Here is a 22,183-nt window from a genome sequence, read left to right on the forward strand (position 1 = left end):
TGGAGTCCCAAGGGACCCCAGCATCCCTTGGGAGCACGGTACATAAGCAGGCCACCCATGAGGTACCTGCACTCTGGAGTCTTATTAAAGGAGCTAAGGTCACACTTGCTCATTGTACACAGTACTCAGTTTCATCCTTTACTATGAACGTATCAATTGGCGACAAGGTAACGTACAACTGTGCGAAAATGCAAAGAACAGTTGGTATCCTGGAATAGTTCTCAGAAGGGGACGATTGGGAGGCCTTCGTGGAGAGACTTGACCAATACTTTGGCCAACGAGCTGGAAGGGGACGAGAACGCTGCCAAACGAAGGGCGATCCTCCTAACTGTCTGTGGGGCAACAACCTATGGCCTCATGAAAAATCTCCTAGCTCCGGCAATACCAACAGCTAAATCCTATGAAGAATTGTGTACACTAGTCTGGGAGCATCTAAATCCTAAGGAAAGCATTTTGATGGCGAGATATCGGTTCTACACGTGTCAACAGTCGGAGGGCCTGGAAGTGGCGAGCTATTTTTCCGAACTAAGGCGCCTTGCAGGACATGGCGAATTTGAGGGATTCCTAGAACAAATGCTTAGAGACTTTTTTGTACTGGGCATTGGCCATGAGGTAATCCTTCGCAAACTGTTGACCGTTGAAACTCCGAATCTAAGTAAAGCCATAACGATAGCCCAGGCATTTATGTCCACCAGCGACAACACCAAACAGATTTTGCAGAGTAAAGAAGTTTCGGCCAGTACTGTGCACAAAGTAACATCGTTTTCGAGCAGGAATGTACATGGCAAAACGTACACGCCAGCTGCTGCTGCCCGACCTCAGATGACCCAGAGTCCGCCATCAATCCTTAATGCGAGGCAGTTAACATCTTGTTGGCGCTGTGGAGGTGATCATCGGCCTCAACAATGCCGCTTCAAGCACTATGCGTGCAATGGTTTCAGAACAATGGGACACCTCCAGCGAATGTGCAGGCGAGATGCAAACCCTGAAAACCACCATGTTGCAGAGGAAGATTGATCCACTGTGGATCAGGCTGAATTGGAGACTCGTACCGAGGAGGCAGAAGTGCACGGGGTACACACATTCACCACGAAATGTCCACCAATAATGTTGAGAGTTGAACTGAACAGAATTCCAGTAACTATGGAACTGGACATGGTTGCGAGTCAGTCCATAATGAGTCCTTCGACAGGCTGTGGGGCAAAAAGGCGCACAGGCCCAAGCTCAGCCACATTCACACCAAACTAGGACTTACACCAAGGAACTGACACCTGTAATTGGCAGTGTAAAGTCCTTACTCTACAGCATGAAACCACACGAGGCACATTCTGGGGACAAGGTCACTCTGTGACCTCACCTCTTTATTCACAGCACTCCACAAGTGATGACCCTGCATGGGACCTCCCTTTATATACCTGGGAGATCAGGTAAGGACTGTCTCCCACAAGTTCACCCCTTGTGGTCAAGGTGTGCATCTAGGTTGAGTGTATACAGTAATACAGTGGTGTTACATTGTGGTTACATACATGACATCACCTTCCCTCCCGCCCCACCCAAAGTCTTGTTAGGATCAAAGGTTTAGTCTTTCAGGTGGTCTACGCTCCCTCATGGAGCGCCGCAGTTGGGGCTCTGGTTGTTGGACATTGATGTGAGTGTCTGTCACCTGTGGTGATTCTGGCCTGTCCGGGCTGACCGCAGGACTGTGCATTCTTCTGATTGCTCTTGTTGCTCATTCACTGGCGGTGGTGTGAGCTCCATCTCATGGTCTTCTTCAGGTTCTTCCGTGTCGATGCTGAACATTTTTTTTACTTGGTCCAGATGCTTACGCATATCTGACCATTGTTGAGTTTTACCACGAAGACCCTATTCCCCTCTTTGTCAATTACAGTGCCCTCAAGCCATTTGGGCTCCATGGCGTGATTGAAGACGAATACAGGATCATTTATTTCTATACATCTTCGCCTCGAATTGTGGTCATGGTACGCATTTTGTGACTTGCGCTTGCCCTCAACTATGTCGGTTAGGACTGGGTGAATAAGGGACAACCGGGTTTTGAGTGTCCGTTTCATAAGTAGCTCTGCGGGTGGGACTCCCATGAGCGAGTGCGGTTGGGATCTATAGGCCAGCAGGAGGCGCGATAGGCTGCATTGTAGGGAGGGTCCTTGAATCCTGAGCATGCCTTGCTTAATGATTTGGACCAGACGTTCTGCCTGGCCATTGGAGGCCGGCTTGAACGGCGAAGTCCTGACGTGGTTGATGCCATTGCCCGACATAAACTCCCGGAATTCGTAACTTGTGAAGCATAGGCCATTATCACTAACCAGGCTGTCTGGCAAGCCATGGGTTGCAAAGATCGCACGTAGGCTTTCCACGGTCGTGGATGACGTGCATGAATTCAGAATGATGCACGCGATCCATTTCAAGTACGCATCTACCATGATAAGGAACATCTTTCCCATGAATGGGCCCGCGTAGTCAACATGAATGCGTAACCATGGCCTGGTGGGCCAGGGCCACGGGCTGAGCGGGGCCTCCCTGGGGGCATTACCCAGCTGGGCACATGTCGTGCACCTGCGAACACAGTGTTCCAGGTCTGAATCAATTCCAGGCCACCAAACGTGTGACCGGGCAATGGCCTTCATCAACACAATGTCTGGGTGCTCGCTGTGGAGTTCCCTGATGAATACCTCCCTGCTCTTCTGGGGCATAACTACCCGGCTGCCCCATAGTAGGCAGTCGGCTTGGATGGAGAGCTCATTCATCCGTCTGTGGAGCGGTCTGACCTCCTCAGGGCATGCTCAGTGTGCGGGCACCCAATCTCCAGTCAGCACACATTTCTTAATCAGGGATAGGAGGGGATCTCTGTTTGTCCAGATTTTGATCTGGCGGGCTGTGATGGGGGAGCCTGCACTGTCAAAGGCATCGCCAGCCATGACCATCTCAGCGATTTGCTCCGCTGCCCCCTCAGTGGTGGCCAGTGGAAGCCTGCTGAGCGCGTCAGCGCAATTTTCAGTGCCGGGCCGGTGCCGGATGGAGTAGTCATAAACAGCCAGCATGAGAGCCTATCGCTGTATGCGGGCTGATGCGTTGGCATTGACAGCCTTGCTGTCTGACAACAGAGATGTTAATGGCTTGTGATCTGTCTCTAATTCGAACTTCCTACCAAAGAGGTACTGATGCATTTTTTTTACACCATAGACACCTGCAAGCGCTTCCTTCTCGACCATCCCATATCCCCGTTCTGCTTGAGAGAGCGACCTAGAGGCATAAGCCACAGTTTGTAGTTTACTCTCAGCATTGCCCTGCTGCAAAGCGCACCCAACCCCATAGGACGAGGCATCACATGTCAGAACCAAGTTTTTTACAGGGGTCGTACAGGGTCAACAACTTGTTTGAACAAAGTAGGTCTCGCGCCCGATCAAAAGCCCGTTCCTGACAGTCCCCCCAAAACCAATCGCAACCCTTTCGCAGTAGCGGCTCCAACAACGTGCTCAAGTTCGGCAAGTTCCCGAAATAGTTCAAGAGTCTCAGAAATGAACACAACTCCGATGTGTTGCAGGGCCTGGGTGCTCGTCGAATCACCTCTGTTTTGGATTCGGTGGGCCAAATCTCATCTGCAGCAACCCTCCTGCCCAGAAACTCAACCTCAAGAGCTAAAAACACACAATTAGACTTCTTGAGTCGCAGGCCTACCCGGTCCAGTCGGTGTAGCACCTCCTCCAGGTTGTGGAGGTGTTCCTCGGTGTCTCAACCCATGATGAGGATGTCGTCCTGGAATACGATCATTCCAGGAATGGATTTAAGCAGGCTTTTCTTTGACAATTGATCAGCGGCCGCGATTTTTCAAATGGGCACCTGTTATAAATGAACAGTCCCTTGTGCGTGGTGATGGTGGTCAGTAGTTTAGATTCGTCGGCCAGTTCCTAGGTCATATAGGCTGAGGTGAGGTCCAACTTGGTGAACAGCTTGCCACCTGCCAGCGTGGCGAAAAGGTCCTCCGCTCTCGGGAGCGGGTATTGATCTTGTAGGGACACCCGATTGATGGTGGCCTTGTAGTCGCCACAGATTCTGACAGAGCCATCCGCTTTTAGGACGGGAACGATGGGGCTCGCCCAGTTGCTGAATTCAACAGGCGAGATGATGCCCTCTCTCAACAGCCGGTCCAATTCGCTCTCGGTTTTTTTCCCGCATCACATACGGCATGCTCTGGCTTTGTGGTGCACTGGCCTGGCTTCCGGGGTGATGTGTATTACTACTTTGGTGCCTTTGAAAGTCCCGACGCCAGGTTGGAATAGTGAATCGAATTGTTGTCGGACTTGTGAGCACGAACTTCGCTCCACATATGACATTGCGTGAAACATCCCCCCATTTCCAGTTCATCTCGGCTAACCAGCTCCTCCCCAACAGTGCGGGACCATTACCCGGGACAATCCAGAGCGGCAGCCAATTCACTAACCCACTGTGTGTGACAGCCAACATTGCACTGCCTAGCACCGGAATGATTTCTTCAGTGTAAGTCCGTAATTGTGTCTTAATACGTGCTAATTTGGGTCTACTGGCTTTAAGAGGCCATAGCTTCTCAAATTGCTGAATGCCCATGAGTGACTGGCTGGCCCCAGTGTCCAGCTCCATGCGTACTGGGATGCCATTTAATAAAATCCTCATCATCATTGGTGGCGTTTTGGTGTATGAACTGTCCGCCGCACGGACCCGCTGAACCTCGGCATCCATCGATTTGCCCCAAAAGTCATCCTGCCTCAAAGGACCCTCTTCTGGTCCCTCCGCCTCATATAATAGTCTGGTTGCAGGCTTCCTGCACATTTGAGCTAAATGGCCACTGAGATTGCAGTTTCTGCAGACAGACTGTTGAAATCTGCAAGATCTGGCTGAGTGTTTTCCCCCACACCTCCAGCATGAGTTAAAGTTTCCATTGTTGGGGACAAAGGGACTATGGCCAGGTATACCGCGCTGACTGTCCCTTTGGCTGCTCTTAAGTACCCTATTAGTGGGTAGTGAAGAGCAGTCAAAGGCCCCATCCCGGGCCACATTGTCCGCTGTGATGGCGTGAATGTCCGTTCAGCCTGCCATTGTCTCTGTTGGAGTCCTACTCTGGGGTCTATTGCTGCCTGGGGAGTGTCGGATTGCCCCTGCCAGCCTCCGGGGCTCTGAGTCGCATTGATGATGTTGACTCCCTGACCCATCGCCGCGTTAGAGGCAGAATTGCGCGCGTATATTATTTTCGTCTTTTCCTCCCCCGCCATGAAAGTTTGAGCTATCAATGCCGCCGCTTCCAAGGTCAAATCCTTGATCTCAATTAATTTGCGGAAAATTCCTGCATGATCCATGCTCTCGATAAAGAAGTCCCTTAGCATCTCCCCCCTGCAGGCATCTGTGAACTTACAGAGGCTGGCCAAACGCCGGAGGTCCGCTATGAAATCCGGTATGCTCTGTCCTTCATGACGTTGGTGGGTATAGAATTTGTGTCGGGCCATATGTATGCTACTCGCCGGTTTGAGGTGCTCCCCGATCAGTTTGCTAAGTTCTTCAAAGGTTTTGTCCGACTGCTTTTCGGGTGCTAGTAAGTCCTTCATGAGCGCGCAAGTCTTTGGTCCTCAGCTGGTCAAAAGATGAGCCCTTCGCTTGTCGGCCGCTACATCCCCCAGCCATTCTTTCGTAACGAAGCTTTGCTGAAGCCTCTCGACAAAATCGTCCCAGTCTTCCCCAACACAGTACCGTTCCTCTGCATTCTCGTTGGTCGTGAGTTTCCGTTTCTCGTCGCCAATGTAAAGTCCTTACTCGACAGCATGAAACCACACGAGGCACATTCTGGGGACAAGGTCACTCTGTGACCTCACCTCTTTATTCACAGCACTCCACAAGTGATGGCCCAGCGTGGGACCTCCCTTTAGATCAGGTAAGGAGTGTCTCCCACAAGTTCACCCCTTGCAGTCAAGGTGTGCATCTAGGTTGTGTGTATACAGTAATACAGTGGTGTTACATTGTGGTTACATACATGACAGGCAGTGCAGAAGTCAAAGTCTCCTATGATGGAGCAGTACACGAACTCCCGCTGTGGATTGTGCCGGGGATGGCCCCACATTGTTTGGCAGAAGCTGGCTGGCAAAAATCTGCTGGAACTGGGACGACATCCGAGCGCTTTCGTCCGTCGATGACGCCTCATGTGCCCAGGTTCTGAGCAGGTTTCCATCGTTGTTCGAGCCAGGCATTGGAAGCTTCTCGGGGGCAAAAGTGCAGATCCATTTGGTTCCCGGTATGCGACCCATCCACCACAAGGCACGGGCGGTACCATATATGATGCGTGAGAAAGTAGAAATTGAGCTGGACAGGCTGCAGCGAGAAGGCATCATCACGCCGGTGGAATTCAACGAGTGGGCTAGTCCGATCGTCCCGGTACTTAACGAAGACGGAACGGTCAGAATTTGTGGGGACTATAAAGTAATGATTAACCGTTTTTCGCTACAGGACTAGTACCCACTACCCAAGGCAGACGACCTATTTGCAACGCTGGCTGGAGGGAAGACGTTTACCAAGCTGGACCTGACCTCGGCCTTCATGACGCAGGAGCTGGAGGAGTCTTTGAAAGGCCTCACCTGCATCAACACACACAAAGGTCTGTTCATCTATAACAGATGCCCGTTCGGGACTCGGTTGGCCGCGGCAATCTTCCAACGGAACATGGAGAGCCTGCTAAAGTCGGTTCCTCGCACCATGGTTTTCCAGGACGACATACTGGTTACAGGTCGGGACACCACTGAGCACTTGAAGAATCTGGAAGAGATTCTTAGTCGGTTGGATCGCATCCTGGCGCTGGAGGTCATGTTCTTGGGAAGAAGAATCGCAGTAGATGGCATCAGACCCACCGACGCCAAGACGGAGGCCATCAAGAACACGCCGAGACCACAGAACATGACGGAGCTGCGGTCGTTCCTTAACTATTTCGGTAATTTCCTACCTGGGTTAAGCACTCTGCTAGAACCCCTATATGCGTTACTATGCAAGGGAGACGACTGGGTATGTGGGAATTCACAAGAGGCTGCCTTTAAGAAAGCCAGATATTGATTGTGTTCAAACAAACTGCTTGTCCTGTATGACCCTTGTAAGAGATTAGCGCTAGCTTGAGATGCGTCGTCATACGGGGTCGGGTGTGTGTTACAACAGGCTAACGAATCGGGGATTTTGCAACCGGTCGCTTATGCGTCCAGGAGTTTGTCCAAGGCCGAAAGGGCCTACAGCATGATTAAAAAAGAGGCTCTGGCGTGCGTTTACGGGGCAAAGAAAATGCACCAGTATTTATTTGGCCTCACGTTTGAGCTTGAAACTGACCACAAGCCGCTCATATCGCTGTTCTCTGAAAGCAAAGGGATTAACACCAATGCCTCTGCCCGCATCCAAAGATGGACGCTCACGCTGTCGGCATACAACTATGTAATCCGCCACAGACTGGGCACAGAGAACTGCGCAGATGCTCTCAGTCGGCTACCATTGCCCACCACCGGGGTGGAAATGGCACAGCCAGCGGAATTGCTCATGGTCATGGAGGCATTCAAGAACGAGAAGTCCCCCATTACGGCCCGCCAGATCAGGACCTGGGCCAGCCAGGATGCTTTACTGTCCTTGGTAAAAAACTGTGTTCTCCATGGGAGCTGGTCCAGCGTCCCAGCGGAGATGCAGGAGGCAATTAAGCCGTTCCACAGGCGCAAAAACGAAATGACCCTGCAGGCGGACTGTCTGTTGTGGGGCAATCGCGTGGTCTTGCCCAAGAAAGGCAGAGATACGTTCTTTTGTTAACTGCACAGCACCCACTCAGGCATTGTAATGATGAAAGCTCATGTGCGGTGGCCCGGCATTGACTCAGATTTAGAGTCATGCGTGCGCCAGTGCAACACTTGCTCTCAGCTGAGCAATGCACCCAGAGAGGCACCATTAAGTTTGTGGTCGTGGCCCTCCAAACCGTAGTCGAGGATCCACGTGGACTCTGCGGGCCCATTTCTAGGCAAAACGTTTTTGGTTGTCGTAGACATTTACTCAAAATGGATTGAATGTGCAATAATGTCTGTAAGCACGTCCATGGCCACTATTGAAAGCCTACGAACCATGTTTGCCACGCACGGCCTGCCTGATGTCCTAGTCAACGACAATGGGCTGTGTTTCACCAGTGCTGAATTCAAGGAATTCATGACCCGCAATGGGATCAAGCACGCCACATCTGCCCCGTTCAAGCCCGCATCCAACGGCCAGGCAGAACGGGCAGTCCAGACCATCAAGCAAAGCCTGAAACGCGTGTCGGAAGGCTCCCTGCAGATCCGACTATCCCGTGTGCTACTCAGCTACTGCTTCAGACCCCACTCATTCACCGGAGTTCCCCCAGCCGAGCTGCTCATGAAAAGGGCGCTCAAAACAAGGCTCTCTCTTGTCCACCCTGATCTCCATGATCACGTGGAGGGCAGGCGGCATCAATAAAGTGTGTACCATGACCGCGCAAATTTGTCATGTGATATTGCGGTCAATGATCCTGTGTTTGTACTCAATTATGGACATGGTCCCAAATGGCTCGCTGGCACGGTCATAGTCAAAGAGGGGAGTAGGGTGTTTCAGGTCAAATTGGCCAATGGACTAATGTGCAGAAAACATTTGGACCAAATCAAATTGTGGTTCACCAACAGCTACGAACAAACCGAAGACGACACCACCAACTTTGACCCTCCAACACACACACAAGTGGCAGCTGACATCATGGCTGACCACGAAGCTGAACTCAGCATCCCCAGCAGCCCAGTGAAGAACGAACCAACTCACCCACATCCTCATTTGTACCAAGACGATCGACAAGGGAGCGAAAAGCCCCAGATCGTCTCACCTTGTAAATAAGTGTACTGTTGACTTCACGGGGGTGTGATGATATGTATTTAACCCCTTGTAACCTGTATTACACGACCACCTGTTGGAGTCCCAAGGGATCCCAGCATCCCTTGGGAGCACGGTATATAAGCAGGCCACCCACGAGGTACCTGCGCTCTAGAGTCTTATTAAAGGACCTAAGGTCACACTTGCTCATTGTACATAGTACTCAGTTTCATCCTTTACTACGAAGGTATCATGATCAAGAAAGTTTGCATGTCAAACTTGGATGCTCTGCTTGTAATCGATGTAACTGTCATTACACAGACTTCAAGCTAAACTATAAACTGTTAACTGTTTATTACAAAATTTATTATATACAGGTTTCATCAGCAGAGTAACATTACACTCCCGGAGTAGTGGTGAGAAATCATGGCGGAGGTGCGACAGATGAGGGTACGGATCCCAGAAGAGCCGAGGGCCCAGGGGCAGCACGGGCCCAGCCCACACTGCGATATGTGTGCGCGTTAAGTTCGTGCAGCAGAGCAGGTCTCCAGTCATCCTGGTTAACCTTTGCCACTGGATAAAGGCCTAGCTCTGTCAAGCCCGTGTGGTGGCTGCTGTGCAACACGTTAAAAAAATTCACGCACAGGCATCTTCCACCCCCTCAATTGGAGTTCAGGACTGGAACATCGGGTCCTTCATCGAAACACCTGTGAACTCGTGGAAGCAAGTCATCTTTGGTCAAGGGACCGCCTATGATGATGATGAGATGTGCACAGTAATGGGGCAAAGAGTTATTATGGAACCTTTGTGTGTACTAGATGTGTATAGTAATGGGGCAAAGAATTATAAAGGTATCTGTGTGTGTACTAGACATGTACAGTAATGGGGCAGTGAGTTATTAAGGTACCTGTTTGTGTACTAGATGTGTGTGGGAGCGGATGCCCGTATTACCTGAATACCTCGCTGTCTGCGCAGTCTGTGAGATAACACATGCTGGGTTAAAAGTTTAAACAGCTTTCTGATGAGCATCGCTTGTAAATTCAGTATGAGATCAAAGCAGAGGATGTCTCCACAGGAAAGAAGATGCTCGATAGTGTGAGAATCATTCAGCCATAATCAAATGTGTCAATTTGGTCACCTGTGTGTTATAGTAATAAAATGCATGGCAAGAGTCGATTGCAGCAATAAACCAATTTCAGGAGGTTGAGTGGCTGGTTGTTTATTTTACATTGTCATTCTGTGAGTATTTGTATGTACCTTTGATGTACCATGATTTATTGATAGTATGTATGGAATGTATTGATCAAAGGCAAAGTTTTGTATAAGAGATGTGAGTGAACACTGTTCTAGCAGCATACACTAGAATTGGGTGTATGTCTCAAGAGCAGTGAACATACCCTGGAATTGAAGTTTATGTCTCAGTAACTTCCATACTGGTTTTTGTGTAGTGTGAAGTTTAAATAAAGACCCGATCCTGCCATTACTACAACTGAGTGTATGTAATCTGATGTTTCAAGAAACAAAATGAGAAAGAGCAAGAAAGCAGTCCAACATCTTGGTGACCCCGACATGATTTTTCCAAATATCGTTTGGCTGAGTTGGTTCGGCGTGAAGTTTGTTAAAGCCGAAGTCGGTTCGAAGAAGTGTTTCTCACACATCAGTTTATGGGGAATATTCTCTTAGTTGTTGTTACTTAAAGGGATTTCAAGTTAGCAATGGGAGGACCAGGGAATATTCCAGGTGAGGTCCGGTCATTTCTTAATGACGGGTGAATATCTTGACGAGCAATCTGACGCTTAGTGTCATAAGAATTAGGAACAGGAGTAGGCCATCTAGCCCCTCGAGCCTGTCTTCCTGGGACGTCCCGTAAATGTGACATGGAGCTGGTCTGAGAGTGTCAGCTTGGTCCAGCTGGAACTTATAATGGGACGGATCGGACAATGCACCACGGTAAATTGTGTTGTGTATAATCCGATTCTCGGTCTAGTCCGGCACGGGGCCTTTCGGGAGAAGGGGCAGGTGTATGTAAGTGTGACTTCCAACTCCATTACAGTGTCAATTGCAAGCATTACACGATCCTGGTTGGGCATCGGTCAATTGACATTGAGCACATTCCCACAATGTGTCGGATGGATTGGGAAAATAATAATCTTAGGGATGAGTGATCAAGCTGTGTGGCAGCCAGCAGGCCCTCTGCAGGTACAGCTTAATCACCCAATCCTTGTGATTCTAGATGCTCAGTTAAGAATGACCACTTTTAAATTTTTCTCCAATTCTACCACGGTTGCTCAGTCGTACCCAGAGTGCTCTGATTATATTAAAAATGAGGTGTCTTTTCAGAAGACGTGGGTCACCTCTTGGCACCAACAAAAAAGAGAATTGTTTGTTACTATCTTGGTATCTATAGGGGTCGGCATCGGGTTATTAAATTCAATGGCTGTTGAAGTTCTTAGGAATAAACTACTGGCGATGAACCAGGCTTAAACAAAGGGATTGGCATACGAGATTCTGATGACTGAGGACTGCAAGATCTTAACTAACGCCTCAATTAATTTCAACTGGAATACCTACTCAGTCCTGATGGCATTAGGGAATTTAACACTGCAGCGTGGGCCAGCCATTGTCATAATGTGCAACTGAGTCTGAATGAATTAGTAAGAAATATCGTTCGAGCTTTATTCCATCATAATTGGCCACTAGGACCGTTTGGGCCTGAATGGGTTAAGGCTCACTTGGGAGATTGTCAGTTTGATGGTTGTTTATTTGTGGCCCTGTAGCCACGTAATGGCACCCAGCGAGCTGTGTTTCCCATTGTAAATGTTGGTTATCTGAGTGACAATGTCACAATGAGAGCGACCGAGAGCCCGATGTACGCTCTATATAACAAAGCTACTCACACCTACTCTGAAATTGAACTGAGATTTTGTCAAAAGTTTGACGACAAGTATGTATGTGATAATATCCATCAGCGCAATGATAATTTAATGTCTTGAATACTCATGCAATGTTGAAGTTCGGCTGTTAAACAAATCTATAATTGTGGATATGGGGTTTGGGCGATTGTGTGTACATAATGTGCCTTGTAACGGTTTTGTTGTTACTAACAACCAGCTACAGATATATATGCATCTGGAAGTTGGATCTTACTGTTCTAATCAATCTCTTCTAATTGTGGAGTGTGATAATTTACAATTCTATCGACACAAAGTGATCACGGATCAACGGACTTTAAAATGGCATCCTGAGAATCTGAGTCTGCAGCAACCCTACTTTGACCCTAATCGTGCTGCTATTTGGAAGAAGGAGATGCAGAAATGGAGAACAAGCTTTCAACAGCTTCGGAATTTGAATCAAGCGATTATTGTGGACATTAATCATCACTCTGCTGAAATTGAGAATGTTCTCACGACTTTGGATCAGATTGGCCATGTGAGCTTGTGGGAGTCGTTGTTTGGCTGGAGCCCGACAGCAACTGGTGTGATGAACACAATGATACACCCAGTTCTTATGCTGGTGCTGTTTCATTTAATTGTGCCGGTAATTATAATTTACTATGCATGGCGTGTTAGAAAACAAGGACTACAACTGGACAATGCTGTTGAATGAGCTAAAATGACGATACAAACGTAACCCAGATAATGCCTGGCCAAGAGACAAAGAGAAGAATTGGGGGGATGTGAGAGCGGATGCCCGTATTACCCGAATATCTCGCTCTCTGCGCAGTCTGTGAGATAATACATGCTGGGTTAGAAGTTTAAATAGCTTTCTGATGAGCATGGCTTGTAAATTCGGTATGAGATCAAAGCAGAGGATGTCTCCACAGGAAAGAAGATGCTCGATGGTGTGAGAATCATTCAACCATAATCAAATGTGTCAATTTGGTCACCTGTGTGTTATAGTAATAAAATGCATGGCAAGAGTTCATTGCAGCAATAAACCAATTTCAGGAGGTTGAGTGGCTGGTTGTTTATTTTACATTGTCATTCTGTGAGTATTTGTATGTACCTTTGATGTACCATAATTTATTGATAGTATGTATGGAATGTATTGATCAAAGGCAAAGTTTTGTATAAGAGATGTTCTAACAGCATACACTAGAATTGGGGTGTATGTCTCAAGAGCAGTGAACATACCCTGGAATCGAAGTGTATGTCTCAGTAACTTTCGTACTGGTTTTTGTATAGGGTGAAGTTTAAATAAAGACCCGATCCTACCATTACGACAACTGAGAGTCTGTGTGTAATCTGAAGTTTAAAGCAACAAAATGAAAAAAGCAAGAAAGCAGTCCTACAATCTGTACAGTAATGCAGCAGTGAGTTAGTAAGGTACTTGTGTGTGCACTAGATGTGTACTGTAATGGGGCAGTGAGTTATTAAGGTACGTGTGTGTGCACTCGATGTGTGCAGTAATGTGTCAGTGGGAACATTGAACAGTGAAATTCTGGGAACATTCAGGCAGATTCTGGCATCTGTGAGCAGCAGGACTCAGGAAATACTACGGATAGAATCTTGAGATTTATGACGACGTATTTCGGGTCCTGGGATCTGGGAGTGGAGCAGAATTCTGGCCAGGGGCTCCGGGGTTCCAGCAGGACAGCAATAGGGCCGAGCAGGAGGAGCCAGCAAAATGGAACACAATGTGACCTTGGCCCCTCACAGGCCATCAGCTGGCATCCCAGCCTCCATTTTCCTCACTAACTATTCTGCAGATGCTTTTGGGCGCTCAGTACCTCCCTAACACTGTCCCCGCCAACAGCCCAACCCTGCTGTTTTACATTGATGCCTTAAAGCATTTAAAGGTAATTTATCTATGGCAGGAACACCTATCAGGAATTGGGACACCTCTAGCTCATGGGGGTGGATGACCTGGTATCTGGGAACATCTGGTCTGGCCCAGTGATGCCACCTTGTACCAAGAATGGTAAGGATGCCCTTTAGTGCACTATCAATGAGTATGCAGACTCCTAGGAGCTGATTCCTGTCTGCTGGGAGATTATTTTCAAGGCACATGGCAGAGAGAAATATGGGCCTCCCCCAATTACACGGCCACTGATTACCAGTGGTGAGGTGTCTGGGGTGAGCTGCTCCGGGCCCAAGACAGGTGCGCGGATTAGTATTGCGCCAATATTGACGCACTAGGCACCCGCGACCTTACTCTCCTCCATTTCCATTGGTTGTATGTTCGATGCAGGCTTTCCCCGAACAAAATGGCCACTGTAGAACACAGTGCAACATCTCTGTGATAACCAGGTTTAAAGGCACAGGGCAGCACATAGTCAGAACCCTCTCAGGTTCGATTCTGGGACCACTCTGAATGAAACATTAGGGAACAACGAACAAAGGTGAGGATGACATACGGATGAGACGGGTTTTAATCAAGTTGGAGGATAGGAGACTGATGAGAAAGGAATTGAAATGATTGAGTCATGAGGTAAAAGAGTCATGAATAAACTTTTTAGGGGCTGAAGAGAAGGTAGATGTGCTAATGTTGTGGGGGTGGAAATAATTGGTCTCGTTGGTGGAAAGGATCAATATTTGAAGCTCTGTTGCGGGGCGGACAAGGTGCCAAGGTTCTGTGTGGCCTGGTTCAGTGGGAGCGTGGCCGGACAGGGAATGGAGCTCGTGGGAAGAAAGCGGAGTTGATGACAAGGAATAAAAATTATGGCTTCAGTCTTCCCGAAGTTTAGTTGGAATGACTGATCCGTGACTCGATGTCAGAGTTAATCTTGACAGCACAGAGGAGGTTGGGGGGTTGAGCCAGATGATGGAGAGATGGTAATAGATGTCAGACTAAGATGGAGACTGACCCGGTGTCTGCAGATGATTTCACTGAGGGACAACTTGTAGATGAGGAAGCGGAAGGGGGCAAGGATAGATTCCTGAGGGTGCAGCATTGTGCTGGTGACATTTGGAGAAATTGATTTTTAGCCATGTGAGGACAGTCCCACAGAGCTGCACAATGGAGGACAGGCGATGGAGGAGGATGGTGTGGCCAACAGTATCAAACACTGTGGGGTGCTGGAACAGGACAAGAAGGGATTGTGCACCACAGTCACACAGAATCGCATTTTGTGAATTTATCCAGAGCTGTTTCAGTGCTGTGATGAGGGTGGAAACCATACTGGATACATTGAGACAGACTGTATTGAGGGAGATGGGCATGGAGTTGGGAGGTGATGATGTATTCGAGGATCTAACAAAGGAAAGGGAGGTTAGAGAGGGGACACTTGTTGCAGAGCACCGATGGGGTCAAGGTGGGTTTTCTGAGGAGGGGCTGATGATGGCAGTTTTGAAAGGGGAAATCATGTTCCCGAAGGAATGGGAGCCTTTAACAATGTACACTAGCATGGGCTCCAGCAGCAAACATTGAGTGGCCTAGAGTTGAGTGGTCACGAGTGGTGTAGGGTTCTAGAGATGGGCATGGGGTAGATGGAGAAAAGCTTCAGAGTAATGGGGATCTGGGCTGTACAGGGTTGGACAGTGTGGGGAAAGTCAGGAGTGAGGGGGAGAGAAAGGGGAGAATTGGCAGAGACAGCTGTGGAGATGGTCTCCATCTTGGAGACAAAGAGACCCAAGATCTTCTTGCAGTAATCATAAACCCTGAATTATTTTCCCCACTTATTTCCCCTTTTGTCCTCAACAGCCTTGCACCCTAGAATTTATCGATCCCATTGACTCATACTGGGACTGTCTCAGATATGCAGCAAACTTCATTTGTATAAAGAGATGGAAACAAGAGATGAAAGAACAATGGATGCTTTGAAGACATGCGGTGACTCATCAGACATTCTACTATCTGTCACGGCCATGACCTCGAATCAGATTGTCAACCAGGTGAGCACTGTCCTGACAATGGACAAGGGTGTTCATGTAAAGTGAAACTGGGATCAATTCTGAGATGCGATGATAAGACGGTATGTAAAGGACCGTATTGTGTGCGATCTCCCTCCACCCTGCTGGGGCAGGTAAATGATTCTAACACTAATTAGCTGTTCAATTAGGGTCTGATCTCAGGTGAGCTAACTGGGATATGGTAGGGTTAGAGGGAGTGGGCACGGAATTATGGGAAGAAGGTCTTCCCAACAGGTTTACCGCAGGTCGACAAAGAAATAGTGAGCTTGCTGGCCTTAGAAATTGTGTGCGTGTGAGATATTTAGATTTCAGCAAAGCATTAGATACTGGACACAGTAAAGGGCTGATTTTAACTGCTGGTGTTGGTGTAAAATGGGAGATGGCGGATCGGTTAGATATGAGCCCATTATACACACCGCCTGTTTATATGCCGCATGTTATACATACTGTTCATTATACTCTTCATCCATTATACATCCTGACCATTGTACACTCTGTGCATTATACACTCTGTGCATTATACACTCCATCCATTATTCACCCCGTCCATTATACACCCCTACCATTGGACTCCCCGTCCATTATACACTCCGTCCATTGTACGCCTCGTCCATTGTACACTCCGTCCATTACACACCCTGTCCATTACACATCCTGTCCATTATACACCTTGCCCATTGCACACCCTGTACATTATAAACCCCGACAGATTTTCCTTTCCACATGCCGCTCTGGTGAAACTGAAATAAGCGGTAATGACTGAACTTCAGCTGTGTGGTCTACATTAAACAGAGAGACAGGGGGGAATTGAGGAAATAGTCTGCACTGAAACACCAGGATACAATACAACATGTTCTATTTATTCCAGAAGAAGCACTGCGTGGGGTGGCTGATTCCCAGTCTGACCTTACTGAGCCACAAATAAAAGAGCTGGGTAAGTGTCAGGACTGTTAAACGTCCATCTGTCTCTCTGCATTACAGACTGTGACAGGTCCACATCCCACCACCCGGGCCACCATGCTCCCGCAAGGCTCTCACAGGTGCCTCTCGGGTGACCTTGGCCATGGAGCCTATCCTAGTGAATGGATCAACATCTTAATGAGTGTGCAGGAATGGGGAAACATTGGAGAGGAAAATTACATTCATGTGGAATGAATTGAGGGGAAACAGACTGAAGTGTGAGTGAGTCCAGGGGCAGCCTCTGCATCCACTGTGTGCAATGGGCTGAGAAATGGAGGTTTCAGGGGTTTCTCTAGTCAGGAACCTACCCTGACACACAGTCTGGGCAAAACAGGAATAACAAGTAACTACGGAGGAGACAGCATACATCTCTTGCCACTGGTTACCCTGTGACACTGTGTAATTTGGTTTAGATGGGATTGCTTCAGGAGGCAGTAATCTATCTGGGAATATCTCTTGTGAGGGGTGGAAAATGATTTTGAGAAAATAGAAAAGAGAAGGCCGGGGGGTGACCTAACAGATGTCTTTAATATTATTTAGAGGTTTGGTAGCATAGATGTAGAGAAGGTGTTTCCACTTCTGGGGAAGTCCAGAACTAGGGTTCAGAAATATAAGACAGTCACTAATAAATCCAATCGGGTATTCAGGATGAATTTCTTTACCCAGAGAGTGGTGAGAATGTGGAACCCGTGAGCACAAGAGTAGTTGAGGTGATTAGCAGAGATGCATTTAAGGGGAAGCCACATAAGGACATCTGGGAGAAAGCAATAGAAGGATATGTTGATCGAGTGAGATGAAGTAGGGTGGGAGGAGGTTCGTGTGGAGCATAAACACCAGCACAGACCAGTTGGGCCGAGAGGCCTGTTACTGTGCTGTGCATTTGATGTAATTCTACGAGGAGACAGCAAACATCTCCAGTCAGGTGTTTCGAAGATTGGAGTAATCGTGGAGATAATTTCAGAAGAGGCGCTGCATCAGTTGGATGATTCCAAGTTTGACCCGGGTAAGTGCCAGGCACATTAACAAGTCACTCTGTCATTCCACAATAAAGATCCTTTGCTGCTGAGACACAGAGCAGCAATTGATGTTTCCATTGTATAGAGCCTTAGATCCCATCTGGAGTACTCTCTTCTATTTTATACACTGTGCCTTAGGAAGGATATATTGGCCTTGAAATGGGTGCAGCCCAGATTCAGCAGAATGATACCGGGACTTAGAGGTTAAATTATGAGGACAGGTTGAATAAACTTGGCTTGTGTTCCCTTGAGTTTAGAAGACTGAGGAGTGATCTGATCAAGATGTTAAACTGATTTGATTGGGTAGATACAGAAACTATTTGCTCTGATGGAATCAAGAACATGGGAACATAATCTTAAAATTAGAGCTAGGCCGTTCAGGAGTGAAATCAGGAAGCACTTTGTCACACAAAGGGTAGTAGAAATCTGGAACTCTCTCGCCCAAAGGCTGTGAAAGCTGCGGGTCAGTTGGCTTTTTCAAGGCTGAGATCGATAGACGTTTGTTGGGTAAGGGTATTAAGGGATATGGAGCTACGGCGGGTAAATGGAGCTGAGGTTCTGATCAGCCATGATCTCACTGAAAGGTGGAGGAGCTGAATGGCCTACTCCTGTTCCAGGTTTGATCCTTGGTCTGCCCAGAGTGAGCTGATCTCAGCCAGGTCAGATCAGAGAGGTTATCTGGGTCAGGAGGGAGTGGCTCTCCTTATAGGGGCCACATTGTTTGTATTCCCAGAGAGAATGTGCTATTTTGTGTCCCTCTGTGCAAACTGCAGAATCAAACAAGAAGAAATGGGATTTGACAGGGTTTTTATTGGGAATATATTTGCTGTTGGCACTGAACACTGTGATATACTTTTGTCAACATGAAAATCAATCAGTACTCAGTGACAACTAGCAAACTTTACCAAACACAGAGTTACAAATACTAACGTGCACCATCTCTCATCCTATTTCTTTAGAGTAACCGCTCAGTGAGCACGTCCAGAAATTATATTTTGGTTCAGGCACAAGTTTTCTTGGTAAGTATTTCTTTTTAATGATTGAAACAATACGACAACGGAAGGAATGACGGAGGGACTTGGTTAGAGTAGACATCAACATCATAACAGGATCGGATATTTCTGGAGCCCACTTGGATCCCAATAGACCGGCCCAGTCTGAGGGCTGGTGCCCGGGGGGTGTTTGAGAAATAGCCCAGTGGGCAGGAGGCTGGCAGGTCTCGATGGAGACAGGTTTAACTGTGTGGGGTGTATGTGGATGTTGGTGTGTCCCATTACTCAGCAACTGCAGTAATCCCACAGTCTACACCATGGCTTAACACTGGCCCCATCCTCACTCTCTGTATTCATAAATGTTACATTTCCCAGTGAAATCATTGCTATTTCCTCATACAAATGGAGTTCCATGGTAGATCATGTCGACAGAAAAACTGTGCTTTTAGACGGTCTGTTCTTGCAATGTGGGTGATATTGGAAAGGGCACGTTTATGGCCCAGCCTTAGTTGATAGAATACTCATTTCATATATTGTATGTGTTGTGTATCTGTAAAGCATGCACTCCATGTTCTGCCACCAGAAAGCTCATCCCCTGAAGTCCCAAGGGATCCCAGCATCCCTTGGGAGCACTGTATATAAGCCGGCCCCTAAGGCCTATTCCTCTCTCTGGAGTGTCTTATTAAAGACTGAGGTCACTGTTACTTTAACCTCCCTGCGTCCAGTCTCATCTGTGTTAGGAACACAATAACTGGCGATGAGTATACGAATCCAATGCAAAGATGCAGCAAACTGTGGGCATCCAGGAGAGGTTTACGGAGGGTGAGGACTGGAAAGCCTTTGTCGAACGGCTAGACCAGCACTTTGTAGCCAACGAGCTGGACGGAGAAGGAAGCGCTGAAAAAGGAGAGCGGTCCTCCTCACAGTCTGCGGGGCACCGACCTATAGCCTCATAAAGAATCTTCTGGCTTCGGTGAAATCCACAGATAAGTCGTATGAGGAGCTGTGTACACAGGTTCGGGAGCATCTTAACCCGAGGGAGAGCGTGCTGATGGTGAGGTATCGGTTCTACACGTGCCAGCGATCTGAAGGTCAGGAACTGGCGAGCTACGTCGCCGAGCTAAGGCGACTTGCAGGACAATGTGAGTTTGATGGCTACCTGGAGCAAATGCTCAGGGACTTTTTTGTACTGGGCATTGGCCACGAGACCATCCTACGAAAACTTTTGACTGTAGAGACACCGACCCTCAGTAAGGCCATTGCGATAGCACAGGCGTTTATGTCCACCAGTGATAACACCAAACAAATCTCTCAGCACACAAGTGCTAGCAATGTTCATAAATTAACTGGAACTGTGTTTGCGAGCAGAAATGTACAGGGCAGAAACCACGAGTCTGCAACTGCCAGCAGACCTCAGGTGACCCAGATGACTCAGAGTCCGTAACAAAGGATGAATGCAAGGCAATTCACACCTTGTTGGCGTTGTGGAGGCTTCCAGTCAGCCTATTCATGCCGCTTCAAATGGTATGTTTGCAAGAGCTGTGGAACAATGGGGCACCTCTAACGAGCTTGCAGACGAGCTACAAGCTCTGCAAAACCAGCTAATCACCACGTGGCAGAGGAAGATCGCTCCATGGTGGATCAAAGCAATTTCGAGCCTCAGAGAGAGGAGGCAGATGCTGAAGTACACGGGGTGCACACATTTTCGACGAAATGTCCACCTATAATGCTAAATGTAAAATTGAATGGCTTACCCGTAGCCATGGAACTGGACACTGGCGCTAGCCAATTGATCATGAGTAAAAATATGTTTGAGAGACTGTGGTGCAACAAGGCACTCAGACCAGTCCTGAGCCCCATCCACACGAAACTGAGAACATACACATATCACTGTCCTGGTCAGCGCCATGGTCAAGGTCACGTACGAGGGCACGGTGCACAAACTGCGCGATCACATGTCGATGAGGCCTCATGTACCCAGGTTCTTCATAAATCCTTCCCTTTTTGAACCAGGCATTGGAAACTTTTTCGGGGCGAAGGTGCGGATCGACTTGGTCCCAGGGGCACGACCCATTCACCACAAGGCGTGAGCAGTACCTCACATGATGAGAGAGAGATTGGAAACCGAGCTGGAAACGCTGCAATGCAAGGGCATCATCTCCCCAGTGGAATTCAGCGAGTGGGCCAGCCCAATTGTTCCAGTACTCAAAAGTGATGGCACAGTCAGGATTTGCGGCGATTATAAAGTAACTATTAATCGTTTCTCACTACAGGACCAATACCCGCTACCTAAGGCAGACGACCTATTTGCGATGCTGGCAGGAGGCAAGACGTTCACCAAGCTCGACCTGACTTTGGCCTACATGACGCAGGAGCTGCAGGAGTCTTCGAAGGGCCTCACCTGCATCAACACGCACAAGGAACTGTTCATCTACAACAGATGCCCGTTTGGAATTCGGTCGGCTGCAGCGATCTTGCAGAGAAACATGGAGAGCCTACTCAAGTCGGTACCACGCTTGATGGTTTTTCAGGACGACATATTGGTCACGGGTCGGGACACTGTCGAGCACCTACAAAACCTGGAAGAGGTCCTCCAGCAACTGGATCGCATAGGGCTGCGGCTGAAGAGGTCGAAATGCGTCTTCATGGCAACAGAAGTGGAGTTTTTGGGGAGAAAGATCGCGGCGGACGGCATTCGGCCCACAGACGCCAAGACAGAGGCTGTTAGGAACGTGCCCAGGCCACAGAACGTCACGGAGCTGCGGTCGTTCCTGGGACTCCTCAACTATTTTGGTAACTTTCTACCGGGGTTAAGCACCCTCTTAGAGCCCCTACATGTGTTATTGCGTAAAGGTGAGAACTGGGTATGGGGAAAAAAACAAGTAATTGCTTTTGAGAAAGCCAGAAATATTTTATGCTCCAACAAGCTGCTTGTATTGTATAACCAGTGTAAAAGAACTGTGCTAGCATGTGATGCGTCGTTGTACGGAGTCGAGTGTGTATTACAACAAGCTAGCATTGCGGGGAAGTTGCAACCTGTCGCCTATGCCTCCAGGAGCTTGTTTAAGGCCGAGAGGGCCTACAGCATGATTGAGAAAGAGGCATTAGCGTGTGTGTTCGGGGTAAAGAAAATGCATCAGTATCTGTTTGGCCTCAAATTTGAGCTGGAAACCGATCACAAGCCCCTCACATCCCTGTTCGCTGAAAACAAGGGGATAAATATTAATGCCTCAGCCCGCATACAACGGTGGGCACTCGTGCTATCAGCATATAATTATACCATCCGCCACAGGCCAGGCACCGAGAACTCTGCAGATGCTCTCAGTCGGCTACCATTGCCCATCACGGGGGTGGAAATGGCGCAGCCTGCAAACTTGTTGATGGTGGCGCAGCCTGCAGACTTGTTGATGGTCATGGAAGTGTTTGAAAATGATAAATCACCTGTCACGGCCCACCAGATTAGAACTTGGACCAGCCAAGTTCCTCTGCTGTCCCTAGT

General features: G+C 48.3%; 1 protein-coding gene across 7 annotated transcripts in view; it reads left to right on the forward strand.

Moving 5' to 3' along the window:
- Positions 1 to 22,183, forward strand: part of hdhd3 (haloacid dehalogenase-like hydrolase domain containing 3) — a 160,788-nt gene that overhangs the window by 102,670 nt on the left and 35,935 nt on the right. For 4 of the 7 annotated variants that reach the window (XR_011588030.1, XR_011588026.1, XR_011588029.1 and 1 more), the window contains 3 exons: positions 15,508 to 15,698; positions 16,585 to 16,650; positions 18,652 to 18,711. The exons of 2 other annotated variants lie outside the window; for them this stretch is intronic. The gene's annotated coding sequence lies outside the window, so the exon portion shown is untranslated. The remainder of the gene's footprint in view (positions 1 to 15,507; positions 15,699 to 16,584; positions 16,651 to 18,651; positions 18,712 to 22,183) is intronic. One more of the 7 variants, XR_011588027.1, reaches the window with a different exon arrangement.

The sequence above is a fragment of the Pristiophorus japonicus genome, chromosome 20, assembly GCF_044704955.1.
Source record: "Pristiophorus japonicus isolate sPriJap1 chromosome 20, sPriJap1.hap1, whole genome shotgun sequence".
Classification (NCBI taxonomy): domain Eukaryota; kingdom Metazoa; phylum Chordata; class Chondrichthyes; family Pristiophoridae; genus Pristiophorus; species Pristiophorus japonicus.